Here is a 15,332-nt window from a genome sequence, read left to right as displayed (position 1 = left end):
CCTCTTCTTAGATTAGTCTTTTATAATCTTTAAAACGTTTATTTTACATAATCAGTATAATTTATCTAAATAAAGAAAAAAATTTTAAAAAATTAAATTCTTCATTTTTTTTAACTAACTCATATCTATTTCGCAAAATTTCTATCTTTTCCTATCTTCCTTTATAGAGTGCATTATATAGTAGGTAAGATAATATTGATAACTTGCATCCTGTTTTTTAGTAAATTAGGAAACTAATTTCACATTCACATTATTCATTGTTTAAAAAAAGTAGATTTAAGAAAAAAATAGTTTATGAAATAGAAAATTTAAATAGACTTATTGATTCTATGTTCCTATGAAGACTGTCGGCAGTAAATCTGTAACAAGATTAATTTTAAAGTTCTTTTAAAGCGATGATTCATAAAATAGAAGATGTTGGGAAACCATACATGGTTTAAGAAAGTGAAGAATTTAGGAAACCCCGATTTTTGAAAAATAAAATTTAAGAAAGCCACGATTTATGAAAAATCATGGTTTATGTAAGAAAATATTTTAAGAACTCGTGATCCGTGATTCGTGAATGCATTTAATGAAACATAGTTTATAAAAGAGAATCGAAAAAGAAAATCAACAAACGATGGTTTAAGAAAAAGAAGATTCAAAGAAATCATATTCTTTTAAAGAAATTATTCAAAGAACTCATATTTTTTGAAAATGGTGATTTTATGAAAGACAAATTTTCCAAGATATTATTTAGCAGTAAACTCTTAGAAAATAAATAAGAAAATTAAAAACATTGTTTGGTTTTTTTTAAATCAGAGATATTCTAAATTCCTGGGAATTGACTTAAATTTTCTAATCTTATTTTGGTATGTTGTAATTATAAAATTGTTTGTTCATGATTCTGGATTTAAAGATCTAATTTGGTTCAAGTTTACTTCATGTCCTTTAAATACCAAGAACAGAGAGAATAAATAGTTACTGAGAGAACAGTAGTTTCTATTCACATTTAGAATTGTTTGTAGTGTATACCTCTTGTTGTACATTCAAGGCATGAATGGTAATACAGCCGGATATACAGGAAATACACTTTTGCCACAAATTCTAATTTTTTAATTTCTGTATTTTTTCAACCCGATACCATAAACCTTTCATATTTTAAACTATGAATTCTGTTTAATCTAAAATATTAATGGTTTACACCAAGGTATGTAGACTACAGGTATAGGCGATAGGATTAGCGTATATTTATTTGTGACATATTTGGACTGCTAAAGAACTAGTTTCTGTGACGTATTTGGACAGCTAAAGAACTAGTTTCTGTGACGTATTTGGACTGCTAAAGAACTAGTTTCTGTGACGTATTTGGACTGCTGAAGAACTAGTTTCTGTGACGTATTTGAACTGCTGAAGAACTAGTTTCTGTGACGTAATTGGACTGCAAAGAACTAGTTTCTGTGACGTATTTGGACTGTTAAAGAACTAGTTTCTGTGACGTATTTGGACTGCTAAAGAACTAGTTTCTGTGACGTATTTGAACTGCTGAAGAACTAGTTTCTGTGACGTATTTGGACTGCTGAAGAACTAGTTTCTGTGACGTATTTGAACTGCTGAAGAACTAGTTTCTGTGACGTAATTGGACTGCAGAAGAACTAGTTTCTGTGACGTATTTTGGGCTGCTGAAGAACTAGTTTCTGTGACGTATTTAGACTGCTGAAGAACTAGTTTCTGTGACGTATTTAGACTGCTGAAGAACTAGTTTCTGTGACGTATTTGGACTGCTGAAGAACTAATTTCTGTGACGTATTTGGACTGCTGAAGAACTAGTTTCTGTGACGTATTTGGACTGCTGAAGAACTAGTTTCTTTTCTTGTATTTGGACTGCTGAAGAACTAGTTTATGTCCGTATTTGAACTGCTGAAGAACTAGTTTTCCTATCACCGATACCTGTAATTTACATACCTGGTTCACACCATCGGGTTGCAAAGATATAGGGATTAGAAAATTTGATTTTGTTGCAAAGAATCAATTTCTATGGTTTTAGGTATTTTAAGATAAAATAATAAAGTTTTCAGTCCAGGTTATTAAAAAGCATATAGACGGTTTTTTAGAAAATAAAATACCTAATAGTTGTAAAACTAAGTAAAACTATGTAAAACTATGTAAAACTAGCTTTAGAAACCAAACATGCTCAGGGTAATCACAGGTAATCCCGCCGTTTACCCACTCAACTTAGAATCTCAAACCCAACCTAAGAACATTCCCGTGGTCCTCCCAATTGACTCAATCAAAATTTGAGGCAAATCGGTCAAGAGTTTCTGAGTTATGATCGGACATACAAACAAACAGAGTACTACTTTATATATATCTAGATATACAGAATGATATAAAAAATAGATGTTAATTGTAAACAGATAGCTCTGATTGTATTTAATCGTCTCTGCAGAGCATGTATCTCCGTCATCTGGAGGTGGTTGGTTCAGTCCAGGGTTTAGGTTCAGCTCCGGGTATACCCTACTCTACCCTGCTCTAGATGCTGAAACTTGAAAAATGTAGAGTCATCCGGAGGGGGGGGGGGGGGGGGGGGTGATTGTTTACTATAAAATGAAGATTGAAAGGGGAGGGGGTCATCAATTTGGATCAAAGTAATTTCGGAAAGAAAGTTATAAACAGATATAATCTGCGGTTATCAGACAATTTTGATAGTTTTTGAATAAGAAAAATGCATTAAATTAAACTAATTTGTTAATCTAGGATTTATATTCTTTTGTAGATTTATTATTAGAAATAAGAGTCCGAAATAAATCCCAACGTATAATAATTCAAAAAGATGTTTTTTATTGAAAATGGTTTTTTAATTCATAAACTGGGTTCCACATAATAGCTTTTGTAATGTGTTTGTAGTGTCTACCGTCTGAGAGGAGATTATGGGAGGAAATAAGAAATTTAATTAGTTTTTATTTCATGCATTTAATCAGCATTTAGTCCTAATATAAACTAAGTTCAAACAAGGATAGAAAAACAAATATTTTTACAATAATTCAAACCAATAAATACAAGCTCAAGTTTTCAGGAGGAGAGAGTATACTTAAGTTTGTTTTTAACTTGTCATTGTAAAAATAAACATTAATTTTTACTCAGAGAATAGAATTGAGTTTTAAACTCCTGCTAATATAAAAAACATAAACGTTTGTGGAGAAAATAAAATACTTGATAATTATGAGATTTTCAACATCTGAAAGTGCGTTGGAACGAACTTTTGAATGTTATGGAGCTATTGTACAAGGAAAACTTTTAATTCAGAAGTTTGATTTATTAAATTTGAAATTGTTCAAAATAAAATATCGGTATAACAAGAATAAGTAGATCTAGCTGAGGCTAGTAAAACTTCTACTCTAGAGAAACCTTTACCTGAACCAGAGAAGTAGTTCAACTATCTGTATCTAATTCAACTGAGCTGTAATAGGTTAAACTCATTCCGTCTATTTATTCATTTAAAAGTTTCCAGCTCTGGAAAATAGACTTTTCCATTCAACTATCATTTGACTTAAACTTGTGGACAATATTTACAAGATAAACTCTACTCAGGTTGGCTTGAAGAAGGAATCTAAAACATTTGTTTTCCTCAGCCTGATTAATGTTAAAGTACCCTAAATTCATCCGACGCCATTTCCGAACCCCTATGGCAATAATTTGGTTGGTTTATAATCCGCAGGAGTGAGTAGAGAAGAAATAAACCTCTTGTCATGGTTTCTTGAAAATATCAATTTCTTGACAATAGTTGACTCCGATATATATACTAGAGACACACAAGGACAAAGTATATCTATGTTTATCAGTCTCTATGCAACCTTTTCTTGAAATATATATAGTTCATAGCCCTTGGACGTATATATATATAGTTCATAGTCCTTGGACGTATATATTTAGTTCATAGTCCTTGGAGGTATATATATATAGTTCACAGTCCTTGGACGTATATATATATAGTTCATAGTCCTTGGACATATATATATAGTTCATAGTCCTTGGGGACGTATATATATATATAGTTCATAGTCCTTGGGGACGTATATATTTATATAGTTCATAGTCCTTGGGGACGTATATATATATAGTTCATAGTCCTTGTGGACGTATATATATAGTTCATAGTCCTTGGGGACGTATATATTTATATAGTTCATAGTCCTTGGACGTACATATATATATATATATATATAGATCAAATCATTGTATGAAAATTTTAATTACTTTTGTAAATGTTTAAAGTGAAATTTTACAAAGTTTTACTAAAACTCTTTTTTGTTTGTGCAGTTTCTGGAAGATATTTATATTTTCTGAAAGATTTGTGCAGTATTTGGATTATGTTTACAGTTTCCGGAAGATGTTTACAGTTTCTGGATTATGTTTACAATTTCTGGATTATGTTTACAATTTCTGGATTATTTTTACAGTTTCTGGATTATGCTTACAGTTTTTGGAAGTATTTACAGTTTTTGGAAGTATTTACAGTTTCTGTAAGTATTTACAGTTTCTGGAAGTATTTACAATTTTTGGAAGTATTTACAGTTTCTGTAAGTATTCACAGTTTCTGGAAGTATTTACAGTTTTTGGAAGTATTTACAGTTTCTGGAAGTATTTACAGTTTTTGGAAGTATTTACAGTTTCTGGAAGTATTTACAGTTTTTGGAAGTATTTATAGTTTCTGGAAGTATTTACAGTTTTTGGAAGTATTTACAGTTTCTGGATTATGTTTACAATTTCTGGATTATTTTTACAGTTTCTGGATTATGTTTACAGTTTTTGGAAGTATTTACAGTTTTTGGAAGTATTTACAGTTTCTGCAAGTATTTACAGTTTCTGTAAGTATTTACAGTTTCTGGAAGTATTTACAGTTTTTGGAAGTATTTAAAGTTTCTGTAAGTATTCACAGTTTCTGTAAGTATTTACAGTTTCTGGAAGTATTTACAGTTTTAGAAAGATGTGTACAGACTCTGTAAAATGTCTGAATTGTCTGGGAAAAGTACAGTTATTAAAAAGATGAATATATCCTCTATTTGGTCAATGTACAAAATGTTCAGTACGGATGAACTGCAGAGCAACTAGAAATTGTATGTGTTTGCTTTAAACATATGTAGGTTTAGCTCATATTTTATGGGTCATCTTGCCCACGGTTTATTAGTGAAGAGCCTTTACTTCATATTGCAAGTTCATATACTGTCAACTCTGGTGGTCTTATTAGAGAGTAATATAAACTTATCCGTCCTGTTATATGTTCCATGGTTTTGAAAAGAGAAGGAGGAACATATAACTAGTCGTCCTGTGATATACTCCATGTTATTAAAGAGAGAAGGAGAACTAGTACAGAACAATATCCGTCCTGTAATATACTCCATGTTATTAAAGAGAGAAGGATGAACTAGTTTATAACAATATCCGTCCTGTGATATACTCCATGTTATTAAAGAGAGAAGGAGAACTAGTATAGAACAATAGATGGAAAGAGTATTTTTCAAGGTGAATCGAACAGGACAGAGCGTCCGGTGACATAAAATATTTGGTAACCTTTAAAAAACTAATAGATTCTCTTCTTTCTTAAAGTTTGCTTTACCGTAGGCTCCAGTGCAGGTTGGAGAGAGACGGATGAGCTGAGAATAAAAGTTCTCCGTCCCGTAATTATTTCTCCATGAGTCCAGGAGTATTAGAGCTGTCCAGCTTCAGCTCTTTAGTCGGAAGAAGACTGCGTGAGCGTGAGTAGTGATTAACACGGAGCTAAGAGAGAGAGAACTTGGTGAGTTCTCACATTTGTCAAATAGTTGGTAAATCTTCTGATTTCATCACAATAACAAATATTGTGTTTATCCGGCGTCCTGGTTCAATCATGTGTGCAAAATATCAAATTAGTAGGTTTATAATAGTGTACTGCATCATTTTCTTTAATACCGATCCATTTTTGTAGATTAAAGGGACTGTCAACACAATTTCAAAACAAATGACAATTCACAACATTACCCTTTAAATCTTCGTCTGAGTAACAATGTAAAAGATATCGTCAATTTCTATCTTTTCAACGGTTAAACGGTCAAATTCACGCAAAAATCGTTAAAAAGTATGCTAATTACTTCTAAAAAACTAAAGCTAAAAAAGGTTCTTTATAGTTATAGGCCTACACAAAAGTATAAGTAATTAAAGGTCAAGGTGTTGCGACACTTCAAAGTACGGAAAAAAACTTGTCATAGCGGTCTACGTCTATGTCGAATTTACAGAGTAGATGATAGGTTTAAAGAAATAGAAAAAAAAGGATGAGAAAATAAATAAAATGTAGAATAAAACATTTAATATGTTCTTTTGGTTTTGAAATATGTAATTTAAAAATGAATTACGTAAATATAAGATAAAAGTGATATTATTACATATTATTGTATATACAATAATATTGTAAATATACAGGTTCATTATACATTTCTATCATTTCTACTTAAACGAAAAACTGTAAAAGAAAATCATAAAAAATATAGAAATCCAATTGTAATCCCATAAATAAATAGTACTGAATTCTTCCCACCCCTCATACAAACAATACCTGAGCACAAAAAGAACAATAGTGCGCGCTTTGGTTAATTATACAGATAATGGATTGGTTTGATCATTAGTGGGGAGAAGTGAGGTTGGAAGGGGGAGAAAGGAAGAGAAGGGATGGAAGAGGGGTAGGGAAGGGAAAAATGAGTTTGGAAGAAGAAGAAAGGAAAGAGAAGGGATGGAGAGGGGGGGGGGTGAGGAAGGGAGAAATGAGGTTGGAAGGGGAAGAAAGAAGAAAGAATAAATGGGGGGTATGGAAGGGAGAAATGAGGTTGGAAGAAGAAGAACCGAAAGAGAAGGGTTGGAGGGGGAGGGATCAGGAAGGGAGCAATGAGATTGGAAGAGGAAGAAAGGAAAGAGAAAGAATGGAGGTTGGAAGGAGAACGGAGGAGAAAAAGAGGAATGGGGATTTGTTGAAGGGTGAAATGGAGAAATGAGATTGGAATGAGAACGGAAGAGAAAGGGAGGAAAGGGGATTTGTTAAAGGGTGAAATGGAGAAATGAGGTTGGAGGGAAACCAATGGAAACGGGTAAAAAGTACAGATGAGGTGATGAAGGGGGAAGTGTCCTGAGAAATGTGGTTTAAAGTGGAAGGAGATGAGGTTTGGGGAAATGTAGAAATTAGGCGAAGAAGGAGAAAGATAGGAATGGGGGGATTGAGCATTTGAAGAGGATGGAATAGAAGCAGAGAAAGGGTTGAGAAGGTTGAGAAAGAAAGGAAGAGGGGAGGAGGTGACCACTTAAAGGAAACTGACTGGAAACAGAGAAATGGATTTGGAAAGGTGGAAAGGGAAATGAAAAGGGAGGGGTGAGTACATGAAAAGAATGGACTGGAAACAGAGAAAGGGAAAGGGGAATGTGGAAAAGGAAACGAAGAGGGAGGGATGATTACTTGTAGAGAATAGACTGGAAACAAGGGAAGGGTAGGGTAGGTTTATAACAATATACATAGAATACTATAGATACATGATTTAGAATGAGGCTTCTAACAATAGTTTGAGGGAGAGGGTTCTAGGCAAATTCTATAATTTTGAAATAGGGTAGAATAGGGGAGTAAGATTTGTATAATTTAGAAAACTGAGCAGCTAGATATATAAGATATATATTCAAGCTGTATAATATTTATATAGTATATTCATGTTATTACATTGATATTACAGGATTTAACCGCAAAGGATAAGGATTAAGCGATAGGCTACAAGAGTTCTAGTTTATTAAAGTAACCTGAATTAAATTAACTAAGGAATAGTCTAACCCCTATATCTTTTCAGTCTGGTTGTGTAAACCTTTAATATTTCAAACTTAGATTATTTCATAACAACTTGTCCTTTATAAAAAAAAGATTTTCAGGTTGACGCATGGAGGAAAACAACAAAAACAACAAAATCATCCTCATTTTTTCTCAGATAAAGTTTGAAAGGGCGCTGTGAACGACTTTGTGATCTCGTCGCTCCTCCAGAGGCCGAATTTAAAGAATTTGAGCCGCGGCTTAAATTTAAACCGCGGCTCAGCTATGGTTGGTTCCACTTAAAATTGTATTCAATTTATCAAGATTTAAGCCGGCGCTCAATTAAAACCGGGGCTTGCAAAAGGACTGTAAACTCTTAATCTAGTATTTTTACGAGGGATTCTATAGCAAAAACATCCTGGGTTGCACTGATGACTCTTGTTTAGTAGATTACCTAAAGGAACAGAGTCTCTTGAGCGTCATCTTGGATGATTTCTAATTTTCATCGTTATGCAACTAAATAAAACTAACTCAAAAATCATTAAAAAAAAGCTTTCAATGTTAATATAACATTATTCTTTAATAAACCTAGTTACTAGTTTTTTTGGTATGTTTAATAAGAAGGTTACGTGTACACTTAGTAAATAAATCAGAATAAAATTTCTTTTTGTGATAAGAATTCGACAAAATTTAAAATTCTGATTTACATCATCCAAGAGGGAGAAACCATATAAAATAAATAGACTCTTTTATTAATTGTTTACAATGAAAATATTGATAAGGATTTTTATTGTTTGTAAATAAAGAATAGCTACGTAAAAGTAGGTAGGTAGGTAGGTAGGTAGATAGATAGATAGATAGATAGATAGATAGATAGATAGATAGATAGATAGATAGATAGATAGATAGATAGATAGATAGATAGATAGATAGATATTTTAGATAGGTAGATAGATAGATAGTAAGATATTTATGATAGTAAGATAGATAGATTTGAAAAATGTCTTGGCAATTAATTATATCTAATAGTTAGGTTTATTAATGCTGGGAAAACTAAGGAAACGAAACGGTTTCTCTCTTAAAGGATATTTGTTGGCAAAAGAAAAAAAGAGAAAAGGTTTAAAAGTAAGAAAGAGAAGAAAAAAAAATTGTGAAAGTGAGGAAGAGAAAAAGAAAAAAATTTCAAAGTGAGAAAGAGAATGATATAAAAAGAAAGAGTGTCGAAGAAGAGAAAAAGAGAGAAATAAAAAAATGTAGTGTGAAAAAGAGAGAAATAAAAAGATGAAGTGTGAAAAAGAGAGAAACAAAAAGATGAAGTGTGAAAAAGAGAGAAACAAAAAGATGAAGTGTGGAAAAGAGAGAAATAAAAAGATGAAGTGTGAAAGAGAAAAGTTTTGAATTATTCTGAGAAGAAAGCTAGAGAAGGATTTTAGCAATCAACAATATCCTCTCTACGCTGTACTTCCGTAAGCACTTTAGTCACAGCGAACTCCACAAAGGAATTGAGTCTTTGTCACAAACTCTGATTTTCTAACCCCTATATCTTTGCAACCCAATGCCGTAGGGCGTAGACCTTAGATATTTCAAACTATGAATTCTGTTAGATGAAAGAATCTAAGTTTAAAATATCAAAGGTTTACACCATCAGGTGGAACAAATATAGGTATTAGAAAACCAGAGTTTGTTACAAAGACTCGATTCCTTTATAAATAATCTATAAAATTTTGAGACCGGTCTTTTAATCGGAGCCAGGTCTTTGGTTCAAAGTTGTCTTTATCCCTAGATATAAAATTCTAAGCGCGAATACGTTTCTAGATTCCGTACGTTGAAAAAGGAGTATTTTATGATTTTAGAGTACATCATATTATAGGACGTGCATCATATGTAGTACAAAGATATGCGAACTACTTTTCAAAAACATTAACTGGGCGAATTTTTGTTTTGCTAAAAACCTACTTTTACTTTCCGAATATTAATTAATTAACTCTACTTTTTGGACTGATTATTTCTTGCTACAAACTTTGATTCTGTTAGATTTTATATTCTAAGTTAAAAGTTATCGACGGTTTACACCAACAGATTGCAAAGATATAGGGATTCGAAAATTTGATTTTGTGACAATAACTCAGTTCCCTCAGGATGCTTCTGGACAATTGTTTTTAAGAAAATTGTTTTTCACATTTGGATAAACCATTCTTAAACCATCTGGTCTTAAACCAACCTGTCAGAGCAATATCAGTCTTACTCAACCAGTCTTGTAAGATCAACATAAAACTATCCTTTCAGAATAAAAATATAAAACCAATAATAAAAAATAAGATAACAACAATGATCAACTTGAAAAAAAAATATCTATTTATTTAATAAAATCAAGTTAAGGTTAAAAAAGGCGCTATCAGGAAAGATAACAAAGCTGGGACAATAAATGTACAATTTATTAAAGAGCATATATACATTTTTATAGTTTATTTAATTTAATTTAGTTCAGTTCAGTTCAGTTTAGTATAGTTTGGGTTTTAAAAATTAAACTACAATCTTTTTATCTTAGTTTCGTTGAACATGAACAGCGGAAACTATTTAATTCAAATATATATTATTATATTATCATCATGTATAAAATATAAGTTTGGAGCTACGGATACCATCTCAAACCTATCCAACCGTTCTCATTCATCCTGTTTCTTATTTTACCATTTATTCCGTTAGGTTCTTGGTCGGATTCAAATTAAATTATTTTGTTAATTCATAATTGCTTACTTAACATTTAACGCATAGCTATTGAATAGNACTACCCTTCTCATCTCCCTTCTTTCTATTTTTACTAAGGCTTGAAGTCACAAAGCTCCTGAAATTTGATACTTTATTCGTCATTGTGAAGTAACAAGATGAAGACTCAATTAGCAGCAGTGTTCAGCCACCTAACTTTACAAGTATAATTATAAAATAATATTCGGAAAGTAATTACTAGCCCGGGCTTTTCTAAAAGTGGTCTGTCTTTTCATTTTCTTATAATTTCCAGGGATATTTAAAACTAGAGAAAAGGAAATGGAAAATATAATTTTTAGGAAAAAAAGATGGAAAAAATGTAAAAGAAGGATTAAGAAAGAGAATAATAACATAAGTAAGGAAAGAAGGATCTAAAGGCTATTGGATAAAAGAAAAGCAAATAGCAGGAGAAGAGAATAAGGAGGAAGGTTGATGTTTAAGCAAGAAGGAAGGTAGGTAGGTAGGAAGGGAGGATAGAAGGGAGCAAAATATTGAAAATATTGTTTCTTGAATATTTTAATCTTATTATTTATGTAAATGAACGTGTAAGGATTCTTAGACCAACAATAGTTTACCTCTCACGTTAATTTTATAGAAAATATAAGAAAATGTTAAATAAAAAACTTTTAAATTTTTTTTATATTTTAATGTAAAAAAAAAAAAACGAATATTTAAAAAAAAAATATCTCTGATAGAGAGTAGGTTCACCCCTTGCAGAAGACTCCGAATCTGGTAATTTTATGTTAAGATTTACTCTGTCAACGGGACTGGTCTTGTGATTAATCTGTTAACTGGACTCTAGAGTAAACTCTAGTTTGTGTTTACTTTGTTAACTGGACTCTAGAGTAATCTCTCTAGTATGTGTTTACTCTGTTAACTGGACTCCAGAGTAAACTCTAGTTTGTGTTTACTCTGTTAAATGGGCTCTAGAGTAATCTCTAGTTTCCGTTTACTCTGTTAACTGGACTCTAGAGTAATCTCTAGTTTTTATTTACTCTGTTAACTGGACTCTAGAGTAAACTCTAGTTTGTGTTCACTCTGTTAACTGGACTCCAGAGTACACTCTAGTTTCCGTTTACTCTGTTAACTGAACTCTAGAGTAATCTCTAGTTTTTATTTACTCTGTTAACTGGGATTTAGAGTAATCTCTCTAGTTGGTGTTTACTCTGCTACTGGACTCCAGAGTACTCTCTAGTTTGTGTTTACTCTGTTAACTGGACTCTAGAGTAATCTCTAGTTTTTATTTACTCTGTTAACTGGGATTTAGAGTAATCTCTTTAGTTGGTGTTTACTCTGCTACTGGACTTCAGAGTAAACTCTAGTTTGTTTTTACTCTGTTAAGTGGACTCTAGAGTAATCTCTAGTATGTGTTTACTCCCTAAATTATGCTGGACCTCCAGCACTAATTATTCTATTCTCTAGATTTTAATTTAAATTATACAATTTACACGTCATTAAAAACCTGTCAGTTCACAACAGGATTTCCGACGCAGTTGAACTCCAGTGGAAAATATATAAACTTAAAACGAATCTTAAAGAGACAGTTTTCGTCAAGGTGAGGATGCTATAGTTGATAAAAATTATTATAAAGACCGTCAACTATTGAACCTGTGCGTAGCATTAGATTACTTGCTGAACAGTTTGGCATCATCCCTGATCAAGAATACCTGAAAAGTGATGGATAATAAATAGTAATAGCTTATAAAATAGCAACTATTTCATTATTTTTTTACATTTACCCTTGGTGTTACATACACAAAATCTTACTGATCCCCATAATTCTGTAACACAAAATCAATTCACATCGGTTCCCTTTAACCCTTTAATGCTATAACCATTTAACCATTTAATCCTTTAACCCTTTAACCCTTTAACCCTTTAACCTTTAACCCTTTAACCCTTTAACCCTTAACTAACTTCCATCTGAAAATGTGCAAACTTTGCAATATCTGCAAGTGACTTGTTAATTTCTACAGTTTTAAAAACCCCGAAATGGTCAAATTCAATTCTTAGTCCCTTTAATTTATGTTTTTAGGAAAAAAAGCATCTACATTTGTCGCTGAGATAAAGAATGAAATGGTAGTGTTGTGAATCGTTTAGGGCACTCATTAAAATGTATGTTTTAACAGATCAGTAATCTGAGCTGCTTATAATACCGACCGCTTGATCTCGATATCCACTATGGAGACTTTAAATTTGAGAATCTAAAAAACTGTTTACCTTTCCATATCTTCATTTCAGTTCTTCCTCCCCTGATTAAAGCTTCCTTCAACCCCTGACTGGGTACGATTACCATGCGGGATAGCGAATAAAGATTAAATCAAAATCTGCAGATTAGCAAAAGATCAAGATCAAGCATTGATCTTGATACCCACAATACAAGAGTTTCCAGCTTAGATCGTATTCTGCATGGCGCACTTCAGTTTAAACTCCCTTTCTTAAAATCTTTTAAATTTTAAATGTCTTTGTAAACTGTACTCCGGAAATATTTACCTTCTAACAAATTTTTTTGTACTTTTTTTCGCCCGGTGCTCTAAAATATTCTAGTCGTTTGCCTGTATATTGATTCTGGTTCAAACCTATAAATTCCAGATTTTTATGACGAGGTAAAAACATAATTGAATCTAACTGCTTTCATCCTAATGCTGAAAAATCAGGTTAAACCCGATAATATCTTTTAATCTTTCTTGTTGAAAACCTGCATTTTATCTGTATTAATATTAATGACAATAAATTAAGTAGTTCTGCCTGCATTGATTCGTCTTTTAATAATCTATAATTGACATGCAATTGAAACAATTCTTCAAAAGCAAAATTTCACTAGCTCTAGAATTAACAATTAACATAATTTCAATCCAATGTACAAAATTTTTAAAAGAAGTTCTCTTTTAGGGTTTTAAAATTTATATTGGCTATAATTAATGAATTTACATTTTTTGGTATATTAATAAAACAAACATATCAACAATAACCTTGGCTTAAAAAGTAAAGAAAACAATGATAATTTTGCAATGATGTTTTTTTGCAACAGACAAATTTTTGTAAAGTTTTTTTTTCATGAATTGTCGTTTTTATACGATATACAAACTTACCTAAGCTTGTTTTTTTTTGAATGTAAAAAGAAAACTTTTAAAAAATTGTATCAATGAGACTGTCATCGTGATTTCAAGCGAGTCGAGCCTCTGTTTAAAGAAAGCAAAACAATAATATATTCTTTATTATTTAGATAAAGATATAAAGGGTACCGCTGTGAATGGGGTAAATGGGGGGGGGGGGGTATTTAAAATTATATTGAAGCTATCTTTAATTTTATCTTTTTGCTTTTGCAATAAAGTTCAATCGATGGGATAAAATTTGAAATCAAAGCTTTGTGTTTAAACTGTAAACCAAAGAATATGAAATATGATCTCTGGTCGGTTTATACAGGCTTCCTCATTCTAATAAACCAGATAGATAGATAGATAGATAGATAGATAGATAGATAGATAGATATATAGATAGATAGATAGATAGATATTAGGTTTTAATTCTAAAACTATAATTTGTTTCTACCTTGTCGCAGTATTGAATAGGATCCATTAGTACGTAATTTAAAGTTCAGGAAATTCCCCTAAATTCTGATTTACGGAGATATAGGAGCTGAATCTGAATAGTTTGGTTAACGGAGCTGACGAACCTGCATCCATTCAGGTTTAGAGCTTAGGAGATAAATCCATATAGTTAGGTTTAGGGAGATAAGAAAGGTGAACCTATGTAGTCAGGTTCAGGGAGCTAAGAAAGGTGAACCTATGTAGTCAGGTTCAGGGAGCTAAGAAAGGTGAACCTATGTAGTCAGGTTCAGGGAGCTAAGGTAGCTGAACCTAAGTAGTCAGGTTGAGTGAGGTAAGGGAGCTGAACCTATGTAGTCAGGTTCAGGGAGCTAAGAAAGGTGAACCTATGTAGTCAGGTTCAGGTAGCTAAGAAAGCTGAACCTAAGTAGTCAGGTTCAGGGAGATAAGAAAGGTGAACCTATGTAGTCAGGTTCAGGGAGCTAAGAAAGCTGAACCTAAGTAGTCAGGTTCAGGGGGCTAAGAAAGATGAACCTATGTAGTCAGGTTCAGGGAGCTAAGAAAGGTGAACCTATGTAGTCAGGTTCAGGGAGCTAAAGTAGCTGAACCTAAGTAGTCAGGTTGAGTGAGGTAAGGGAGCTGAACCTATGTAGTCAGGTTCAGGGAGCTAAGAAAGGTGAACCTATGTAGTCGGGTTCAGGAAGCTAAGGTAGCTGAACCTATGTAGTCAGGTTCAGAGAGCTAAGGAAGCTGAACCTATGTAGTCAGGTTTAGGGAGCTAAGAAAGGTGAACCTATGTAGTCAGGTTCAGGAAGCTAAGGTAGCTGAACCTATGTAGTCAGGTTCAGGGAGCTAAGAAAGCTGAACCTAAGTAGTCAGGTTCAGGGAGCTAAGAAAGGTGAACCTATGTAGTCAGGTTCAGGGAGCTAAGGAAGCTGGATCTATATATTCAGGTTGAGTGAGCTAAGAAAGGTGAATCTATATAGTCAGGTTGAGTGAGCTAAGGAAGCTGGATCTATATATTCAGGTTGAGTGAGCTAAGAAAGCTGGATCTATGTAGTCAGGTTGAGTGAGCTAAGGAAGCTGGATCTATATAGTCAGGTTGAGTGAGCTAAGGAAGCTGGATCTATATAGTCAGGTTGAGTGAGCTATGGGAGCTGGATCTATATAGTCAGGTTGAGTGAGCTATGGGAGCTGGATCTATATAGTCAGGTTGAGTGAGCTAT

At 32.6% G+C, this 15,332-nt stretch overlaps 1 protein-coding gene across 2 annotated transcripts in view; it reads left to right on the top strand.

Annotated features, from left to right (window-relative positions):
* Window positions 1-5,703: 5,703 nt before the first annotated feature.
* The window catches only part of LOC111714139 (calponin homology domain-containing protein DDB_G0272472), a 29,048-nt gene continuing 19,419 nt past the window's right edge, over window positions 5,704-15,332 (top strand). The window contains exon 1 of one of the 2 annotated variants that reach the window (XM_023489185.1): window positions 5,704-5,776. The gene's annotated coding sequence lies outside the window, so the exon portion shown is untranslated. Of the gene's footprint in view, window positions 5,777-12,027; window positions 12,114-15,332 lie in introns of those variants that run through there. The other variant, XM_023489186.1, reaches the window with a different exon arrangement.

This window comes from Eurytemora carolleeae, unplaced genomic scaffold, assembly GCF_000591075.1.
Source record: "Eurytemora carolleeae unplaced genomic scaffold, Eaff_2.0 scaffold1519, whole genome shotgun sequence".
Classification (NCBI taxonomy): domain Eukaryota; kingdom Metazoa; phylum Arthropoda; class Copepoda; order Calanoida; family Temoridae; genus Eurytemora; species Eurytemora carolleeae.
The sequence above is the reverse complement of the archived record's forward strand: the minus strand, read 5'-3'. Positions and strand labels throughout refer to the sequence as shown.